The sequence below is a fragment of the Myxocyprinus asiaticus genome, chromosome 26, assembly GCF_019703515.2.
Source record: "Myxocyprinus asiaticus isolate MX2 ecotype Aquarium Trade chromosome 26, UBuf_Myxa_2, whole genome shotgun sequence".
NCBI classification, from domain to species: Eukaryota; Metazoa; Chordata; class Actinopteri; order Cypriniformes; family Catostomidae; genus Myxocyprinus; species Myxocyprinus asiaticus.
This window is the reverse complement of record NC_059369.1, coordinates 32,185,165-32,194,699: the sequence shown is the minus strand read 5'-3', so window position 1 is coordinate 32,194,699 and position 9,535 is coordinate 32,185,165. Positions and strand designations below refer to the sequence as shown.

General features: G+C 39.3%; 1 pseudogene; it reads left to right on the top strand.

Moving 5' to 3' along the window:
- The first annotated feature begins 731 nt into the window (after positions 1-731).
- On the top strand, positions 732-8,800 carry LOC127417107 (extracellular calcium-sensing receptor-like; annotated as a pseudogene).
- Positions 8,801-9,535: the final 735 nt, after the last annotated feature.

The window sequence follows — 9,535 nt, the reverse complement described above, 5'->3', positions numbered from 1 at the left end:
CTCAACATCTTTTTTTTTTTTTTTTTTTGCACCACTAACTTAGTTATTAGAGGTTTGTTTTTCCTGTCAACTTATGACCTTAGCAATCTGATCTGCTCATTTGTTGATATTATGAGCACTGAAGACCATTTGTGTTCATGAGAGAAAACAAATCTGAAGAAAGAGAATCTGAGAGCAGATCACTCTCTCAGAGCTCTAGGAATCAGAAGGATTACCCCTGGTGTCATAGTGATTGCTTAATTTGCTATAATGAACTCATAATCCCCCCATGTAGACTGAATAGCACCCTCAGTGGAACATATACACAAAAATGGCTCTGAGAGCACACAATCACATATTCACTGACAATGCAAAATAACTGTATTTTATGCTAACCTGTTATCTGTATAATTTTATGTTGTTGTAATCTTTTTTATTCATGGTGAATAAATATAAATCTTTATGATGAGAAGGGGTTAAAATATGTCGTTTTCTGCTCAAATGCTCTCGTCTGCATGAATAGGCATTAAACAGAACTTTGTTAATGATCCTTAAAGTAGTTTTTTTTTTTTTTGGGCTCCAGGAAAATCACCTTCCACAAGGATTATCTCCCCACTCACTTGTTGCACATTCTTTTGCCCCAGGCAAATTAAAGTCAACAAAAAGGGGGTCATTCAACTCTTCTTTGCAGGAAAGGTCGGTCTCTCTCTCTCTCTCTCTCTCTCTCTCTCTCTCTCTGTGTTTGTAAGGTGATGAGTTTGTATTATCTGAGACAGTCAGGGTGTGGGGTGCAGGTCTATGAAGGTAAATCTGTTGCAAAACTTGAAAGCTTATAGATTTGAATTTGAGAACTCGTACAATGAATATTTGTACTTGTAAGTTTAAATTTACACTCACAGCCCGATGTGAAATCTTTTAAAATAAAAATCTGAAGTTGAATGTTGCAATCAGCACTCACAGAAAATAATCCAAAACCTGTTGTGTAAAATGACATTCATATAAATACAACGACAGACACAAATGTATATTACATAGTTACTTTTGTACTTTAATTCACTTCATAGTACAACCACAAATCAGCAGTTATACAACCTCTCAAATCTGCCACTCCTACTTCAAATCTTCCCATCTTGACTATTGCAACTATTTTTGCAAAAAACCTGTAGCAAAACTCACTTGTGCACTTTTAAATCAAGATGTGAGAGAACAGACTACCAGTGCTGGGCGGGGGCGGGGCCAATGAATCCGTGACCAATCACAGGAGCTGGAACAACTGATGCTGGACCAATCAAAATGGATCACAGTACTTACTTGATAGCTATTTACTTTATATAGAATTCAGTGTAAGTTATAATGAATCTATTTTCCAGCTGCACCTACATAAGAAATATAGAAATGTGCATTTTCTGGTGTTTTTAGTATTCGTTGTCAATATGTGATTTAAATTAAAGTGCACATTACCATGGTAATCTCAAATAATCATGATTAAAGCAAGCCATCGTGGTCAGGCAATTATATATCTTAATAAGTTCTAAATTATGTATCTTATTCTTAAGGTGTCAAGGTGTACTTTCTTAGTTCTTGATTTTAAGGATTGATAAGCATGGACAGGCTGATAAAACAGTTTAAACAGACTTTTAACTAAAACTAAGAAATTAAATTTAAGAAATTTATTCTGAATGGATAAATATATACGGAGTCTCATTTCAAACAAGAATGCACACTGTGCACAATATTATCTTTATTTCACAAATGGGTTTCTTACAATAATTACAGTTGCATTGCAATTCATCTAAGCAAGTACTGTATGACTTCTTTAGATTTAACATTTACTTGCTAATTTACAACAATCAGTTACAACACTGAAGTAGAAATTTAAAGGGGAACGAATAATAAATGCATGATTTTTAATCTTCCATAGATAGTCAGCAAGAGTGATTAATATAGTTACCCATTCATGTGAAAAGAGGATAATTTTTTGGAAAGAATAACACTCAAAGTGTGTTTAACACACAAACACACACACACACATTTAAATTTTACATTTTAACAAAATGTTTATATAATACAAAAGATAAATAAATGTCAGAACATTACTGAAATATAACAGAACGCTGCACTCTGACAATTTAAGGATATGCCAGCTATCATGTCTCTGGTATTATCAATAATTCATCGTATTTTATCTGTTGGAACAGTTCTCTGGTGATAATTGAGATTTTCTTATTTCACTCTTACAAGTGAGTTTTGCTACAGGTTTTTCGCAAAAGTTGTTGCAATAGTCAAGGCGGGAATATTTGAAGTTGCAGTGGCAGATTGGAGAGGTTGTAAAACTGCTGATTTGTGGTTGTATTGTGAAAGTGAAATAAAGTACAAAAGTAAATATGTAATACAAGTTTGTGTCTGTCGTTGTATTTATATGAATGTAATTTTACACATTTGAGACTATTTGTCTGCAACTTTGAATTCAAAACAGGTTTTGGATTATTGTCTGTGCATGCAGATTGCAGCATTCAGCTTCAGATTTTTATTTGACAAGTTTTCACATCGGGGCTGTGAGTGTAAATTTCATGTTATAAATACAAATATTTATCGTACAAGTTCTCAAATTCAAATCTACAAGCTTTCAAGTTTTGCAACAGATTTACCTTCATACAGGTCTGTCCTGTGGTCTGCAGGCCAGATCTGTCTCAGAGAGCCTGTATGAAGAGGGAGATGTGACAACTGGTAGTCTGTTTCCAGTACTCAATAACACATCAGAGTCTGAACATGCTTTCACTCAAATGCAGCATGGAGCTCACTGCCAGGGGTGAGTATAGTGTGAGCATTTAAAATGTACAAAAAGACAGTTGTAGGGCAACTGTTTAGACATTTAAAATGCCATGTGGTTGTGTAAGCCATTTCTTTCTTATGATACGATTTAAACCAAAACTGTCCAGTTGTTATGGAGCTATTTCTACTCAACTTTTAGAACATTATTTTATTCATTGCAAACTAATTTATTCAGGTTGAATCAGTCTTAACAAATAGTATTTTGAATAAAAGTACTTGAATAAAATCAATTAAATGTTTTCACATGGAGCATATTTTTAGATTACCTGACAAAGATTACAGTGTATTCTCCAACATCACAGGCTTATCAGTTTGAGATAAAGTCTATCTTTATACAATGGGTTATTACTGAAGTGCATCAAGTATCTAATTCATTCTGAAATTAATGGAACAGCTCTCTCTAAATTGTACATTCTCTTTCAGTGTTGACCTTCATTCATACCGCTGGCTCAAAGCTATGATCTTCACAGTGGAGGAGATTAATTGTGACCTTTCCTACTTCCAAATGTTACCCTGGGGTATCTGGTAGCCGACACCTGCCTGGCTGAGGGCACAAACCTGAGTGCTGCTTTGGTAACAGGGCTAGAGGAGACAGAGTGCAACGGGGTGCCAATGGTGCCTGTCATTATCAGAGATGCCCATTTCTTGGCCTCAATAGTGCCGGCTGACAAGCTGGGAGTGTCTGATATTCCAATGGTATAATGAATTAACCCCTGAATTTTCTCCAATAATGTGTTTTTAGGAAGCCACTGGTTTTGATGTATATTTAATTTTGGGAATTTTAGAAAAGTTTTGCAACATTGCAACAATAGGCTTTTAAGGTTTTCAAAGGCTTTTAAAATTGTATTACTGGTGTAATTTATAACGTAATTTGGGTTAGTTTATCTGCATTTTGCTGAATGGGCTGTGTTGTATCAACAACATTAAAAATGGTTGCCTGCTAAAACCCACAAAACTTTCAGAGACATTGTCTCATATTTACACAAGTTTATATATTTTTTGGAATGTGGCATTTTCAATCACTAAATATGATAATTTTGATGTTTAGGTCTAGAGTGGGTCCCCAGAGGGTTTATAGTGTTCTGTACTTTACAGCGGAAATAGGGCCTTTTGAATTGTATGTATTTTTTTCTATGAAACAGATATTCAACAGATTACATCAGATATTCAAGAATTTCCAATTACAGTAAAATGCTTCCCTTTTTCACATTTTCCCCCAACTCTTGTCTTTTCAGGTGAGTTACTTCGCCTCTTGTGCCTGTCTCAGTGATAGTCACAGATTTCACACATTCTTGCGTACTGTACCCAGTGATGCCTTCCAGGCCATGGCCATAGCCCACCTGCTGCGCCTACTGGACTGGACCTGGGTGGGTGTGGTTGCAGGAGATGATGAATATGGCAAAAGCGGCATGCAGCTGCTCTTAAAAGAGCTGGAGGTTTCAGGGGTCTGTGTGGACTACCTTGAAGTCATTCCAAAGTCACATTCACAGAGCAGAATCAGGCGGATTGTGCAGAGAATTCAGACCTCCACAGCTCGTGTGGTGGCAACCTTTGCCATCGGCCCAGACTTAGAAGTCATATTCAAAGAAATTGTTATGCAGAATGTGACCAACAGGCATTGTAGAGCTAGAGAGGCTTGGAGCACATCCACTCAGCCCTTCAACTCAACAAGCATTCCTTTCCTAGCTGGTACCATCAGCTTTACCCTGTGCAAGGCTGATATTCAGGGTCTTGGGGCTTTTCATGCCCAGCTGAGCCCTGAGAAGCAGCCTAATGAGCCATTCGTAAAAGATGCATGGGAAGAAATTTTTTGAGCTCGCTGGCACAGGACTAGCAGCCTTCATTAAAAGACCAAAATGCACAGGCTCAGAGGATGTGGTGAAGCATGGGTGCATCTACACAGATGTTTCACAGCTGAGAGTCACTTACGAAGTGGCTCCAGGAAGGGAGCGGGGTCCAGCAGTTTGGGTGGTGGCTCCAGGAAGGGGGCAGGGTCCATTGGAGTCTCAGGAGGTGGAGGCACAGGGGGCAGTGCCGCAGTAGGCGGAGCCCCAGGAGGTTCAGGAGATGGAGTTATGGCATCTAGGAATTCAGAGGGCTCAGAGATCAGAGCAGCTAGGGAATCAGAGAGCAAGGCACTAGGGTTCAATGCAGCTGGTAGCTCAAGCAACAAGGTAACATGGATCTCAGGGAGAGTGGCACTAGAGGGCAAGGTACAAAGGGAGTCAGGGAGCATGGCACTGGGTAGCCTGGAAGACTCGAGGGGCAGAGCCAAGGGACTTGGCTCAAGGGGCAGAGATTTCTAGGAACTGGACAGCCTCGGGGAACAGGACAGGCTCGTCGATGACCACTGTGGTCAGGAGCGATGGCAGCAACTGGGTAACAACCTCCATGGTCGTGAGCACAGGCAGTAACAGGGGAATGACCTCCATGGCCGTGGGCACTGGCAGTGGCATGGGAATGACCTCCGTGTCCAAGGACGCTGGCACTGGGATGGTCGAGGCTTCAGAAAATGGCTCGTTGACTGTAGTGGCCATGACGGGTAACTTTGAGGTGGCCACTGTAGGAACGCAGGGTTCCTCACTAGCTGCTCCCACAGTGAAAGACGATCCGCTCAATTGTAGAGCAAAATCAATGTATTGAATCAGAGCAAAAAAAATTAATAAAGCCTCCAGGCAACAAAGAATATAGTGGTTCATCCAAGCCACCATGAAAAAAGTGTTTCAAAGAAACCTCACCAAAATCTAAGGCTGACTCAAGGCAGGACAAAACGAAGATGAAGTGATTGCAGTGCTGGTATCCAAACGTGAAGACTTGACCCAAATCCATCAACTGACAAAGTCCACAGAAGGAGTTGACTTGAATTGCCACAAACATTACACCAACAATACTCAACAAAGGACTATAGCAAACATGAGGGCTTAAATACAAGGAAATGGGCAAACACATACCAATGACAACAATAACAAGATTAAACTAATAACAAGATAACCAGACTACTAAAACATGAATCAATGAAAATACAAGATTGATAACAAGTTAACAAGACAATAAACCAATGAGAACAAGACACATAAACATGAAGGAAACAGGATATCGCATGACTAGACAAGGAAGTGAACTCATTTTAAAATAAATGACCTGAAAACATGAATATAAACATGAAACAAGAACACACAAACATGTTACAGATGGCCTGTCAGTCTGGAAGAGGGCCATTTGAAGATGGAAAATGTTTTTTTGGGTGAGCTGGTCTATTTTGAAGATAACGGAGAGCCATCTGCCTCTTATGACATTATGAACTGGCATGTAGATGAGATTTGGAGCAGTGAATTTTGTCCAGATGGGACAGTTTGATGCAGCCAAAGGAGCAGGCCAGCAGCTGAACATATACCTTGAATGATTGGTTTGGGGAGGGGGTTGGACTGACCAGGTAAGAGTCCAGTTTTGGTTCATTTTTCAGTTCAAAATTGTTTGTTTCATATCTTGCTTTTGAAATGCATATACAAACAGAGATTAAGGGTCTTAATCAGACAGTATTTCATTTTTTTTTTTAACATTAACATGTAACATTGCACAAAATACAAACCTTAAATATTTATTTAGACACACTGCAGGCGAGAAATAAAAGAACAGAATTTCAATGGCAATCATTTCTTTCCAAATGAAAACACTGTGTGGTGTTACTTGCTTTGTGCCCACTCTTGTATTCTGTACTCTGAATGAAAATGTGAATCTGTAAATTTGTGTGTATATGTTTGTTACCATGTGCATTGACTCTACTTTTGTACTGAATAATTTCAGTACACATCCCATTAAATGTGGTTGTATAAACATGTGGGCGTTGGTGTCTTGGTATGGGCCACAGAAAAAAATCCTTTAATAGGAAGACCCCTGCTGACAGGGGAGAGATATGCCACAGGGATGAGTCTAAGATTGTGTATGAGTGTGCATAAAAATAGCATTAAAGAAAGAAATGGCTCACCACATCAAGCATGTGTGTAAGGAAGCAATTTCATTCTTTCTGCTCTATTTTCTTGTTGTACTGACAGATATTGTGTTGTTAAAGGGTTGCTGTGAGGTTGATGGAATTTTCTTCCACTATAATTCAGGTGCCTGTGTCTGTATGCAGTACAAGCTTTCCCACAGGCACTTAGACTGGAAAACCAGTCTGCTGTTTCAACTGCCTCCCTTGTGCAGCAGGGGAAATTAGGAATGTGACGGGTATTAAAACATCCTTTTCTCCCCAATTCAGCATGCCCAATTCCCAATGTGCTCTAAGTCCTCATGGTGGCATAGTGACTCGCCTCAGTCCGGGTGGTGGAGGACGAATCTCAGTTGCATCCGAGACAGTCAACCCGTGCATCTTATCATGTGGCTTGTTGAGCACGTTACCATAGAGGCTCACGCTATTCTCCACGGCATCCACGCACAACTCGCCACGTGCCCCACTGAGAGTGAGAACCACATTATAGGGACCACGAGGAGGTTAACCCAACGTGACTCTACCCACTATAGTAACCGGGCCAACTGGTTGCTTAGGAAGTCTGACTGGAAGTAAAAGCACTTAGATAATTAAAATGTATTTTTTATTTTTTTATTTTCATGCACTAGTCAACAAAATAAAACAAATGAGTAAAGGTAATATATATAATACAAATGTAAAACCCACCCTACCCATGTGCCATATCTCCACTTGTGCCATCACATTACAGACTACAGAGTGTATGAAATGTCCTTAGCGGTTCTGGTCAAACATTGAGAGGACAAGGTTGAGGATTTTCTGTCTTTGCAAGATACTATGGGAATTGTGCTTACAGTTTTATCTGTCACTGGGGGAACATTGACCACAACTGTTCTAGCTGCCTTTTTTCATCTCCGTGACACACCCTTCGTGCGACAACAACTCAGAGTGAGCTTCCTGCTGTTGGTATCACTCGCACTCTGCTTCCTGTGTGCACTAGTTTTCATTGTCCTGCCTGCGCTGTGGAATTGCATGCTATCACACCCTGTTTGGAGTGAATCACCTGCGTCCTCCATAAGACTGTGGTGGTGCTGGTGGCTTTTTGGGCCACTCTGCCTGGATCTAATCTGATGCAATACTTTGGACTCATCCAGCAGAGGGCAGGCATCTTCCTTTGTACACAATTCAGGTTGTCATATGTTTGCTGTGGCTCTTGCTGGCTCCCCCATTGCTCCCAGAAAGTGCAGGAGGTGAGCTTGGTGCTCGGGTGTTCCTGCAGTGCATGGTAGGATCCATAGTGGGGTTTGTACTGGTGCTGGGCTACATCGGCCTGCTAGCAGTGGTCTGCTTCTTGCTGGCTTTCCTTGCTCGGAAATTTAAATGAGGCTAAATTCATTACTTTCAGCATGCTGATCTTCTGTGCTGTGTGGATTGCATTTGTTCCAGCATACAGATTTTCACCATTCTATCCTCCAGGTACGGCCTGCTGCTTTGTATCTTCACTCCAAAGCACCGACATGCACAGAACAGGGGCTACAGGAGCACAAGCCCCTGCCCCTTTCGTTCACAAATCTAAAGGTGCCTTTAACAAATGTAAAGATGCCCTTTTTAAGTGGAGGTGTCTTTAAGAGTGCTGAGATTTAAGCAGAGCTGTCTGGGTTTCAACAATGTATAAAAAAAATTGCATTATTACTCAATACAGCTTTGCACATAATGTTAGCTATCTAGGGATGTTTCTGGATCTCATGAAACATGTCATGAACATGATTCTCGTCATATTTCACCCCAAAATCAAAGTAAAGAAATAGGCCTATTTAAATTTTTCTGCAATACGGAACACACGTCTCATGACTGTGATATGAAAAATTCTAAATCTCCTTACTGTCATGTAAAAAACACTGTATTATTAACAGTAATGAAAATCTAATGAGAATTGTTGTTGAGAGCAAAGGATATAGAAAAACTATGTCCAAACATGTTATGGTAATGATACCTTGGAGGGAACATGTGATTGTCATAAAAATAACGTTGCAACACCAATTTCAAATGTGTTTTTTTTTTTTTTATTCTTTTTTTTTTTTTTCTTTATTGAAAATACAATTTATATCTTTTAATTTAAAAATATAGCTTAAATCCTTTTATTTTGAGTAAAACGTTACCTAAGGATGTTTTTATGAGATTCACCCTTCTCCACCCTATTCACAAGTAAGATATTTTCAAGTTTGTTTTCCTAGGCAATGTTTCACTACCTGAACTTCTCTCAGGACTGATGGTCAGGCTTTAAGATGAGGAAAACAAAGTTCTTTCTTTCTCACTTTAATGTATCTCTCTCCAGGTTTTTTTTTTTTTTTTCTCAGTAAAAGAATTACTCAATTTCTTTACTGTCACTGGCTAATGGGGTGACGTAAATGCTTATCCACACGCACAAATGGACTGAACTTGTTTCAGGACAGTCCACAATTATTTTCATTCACTGATTAGTGAGACAATAATGGTTGCAAGCCCTTTGACTCTGATTGTTTACAGGTAGAACAGTCATCTTAGAGCGGGTCGACAACCTTTTTACATGGAGTGCCAATTTTTATTTTCCTGGTCAGTGGCTGTGCCAATTTTGCATTTTTCTAATTTAATCGTTTATTTTTCATTACAAATGATATTATCAGCATAACAGTTTGAGTGAAAAATGTATATTATTATTATTATATAAATATGTATATATATATAATCATGATAATCACTAGTACACAAGCAGCAGCGAGA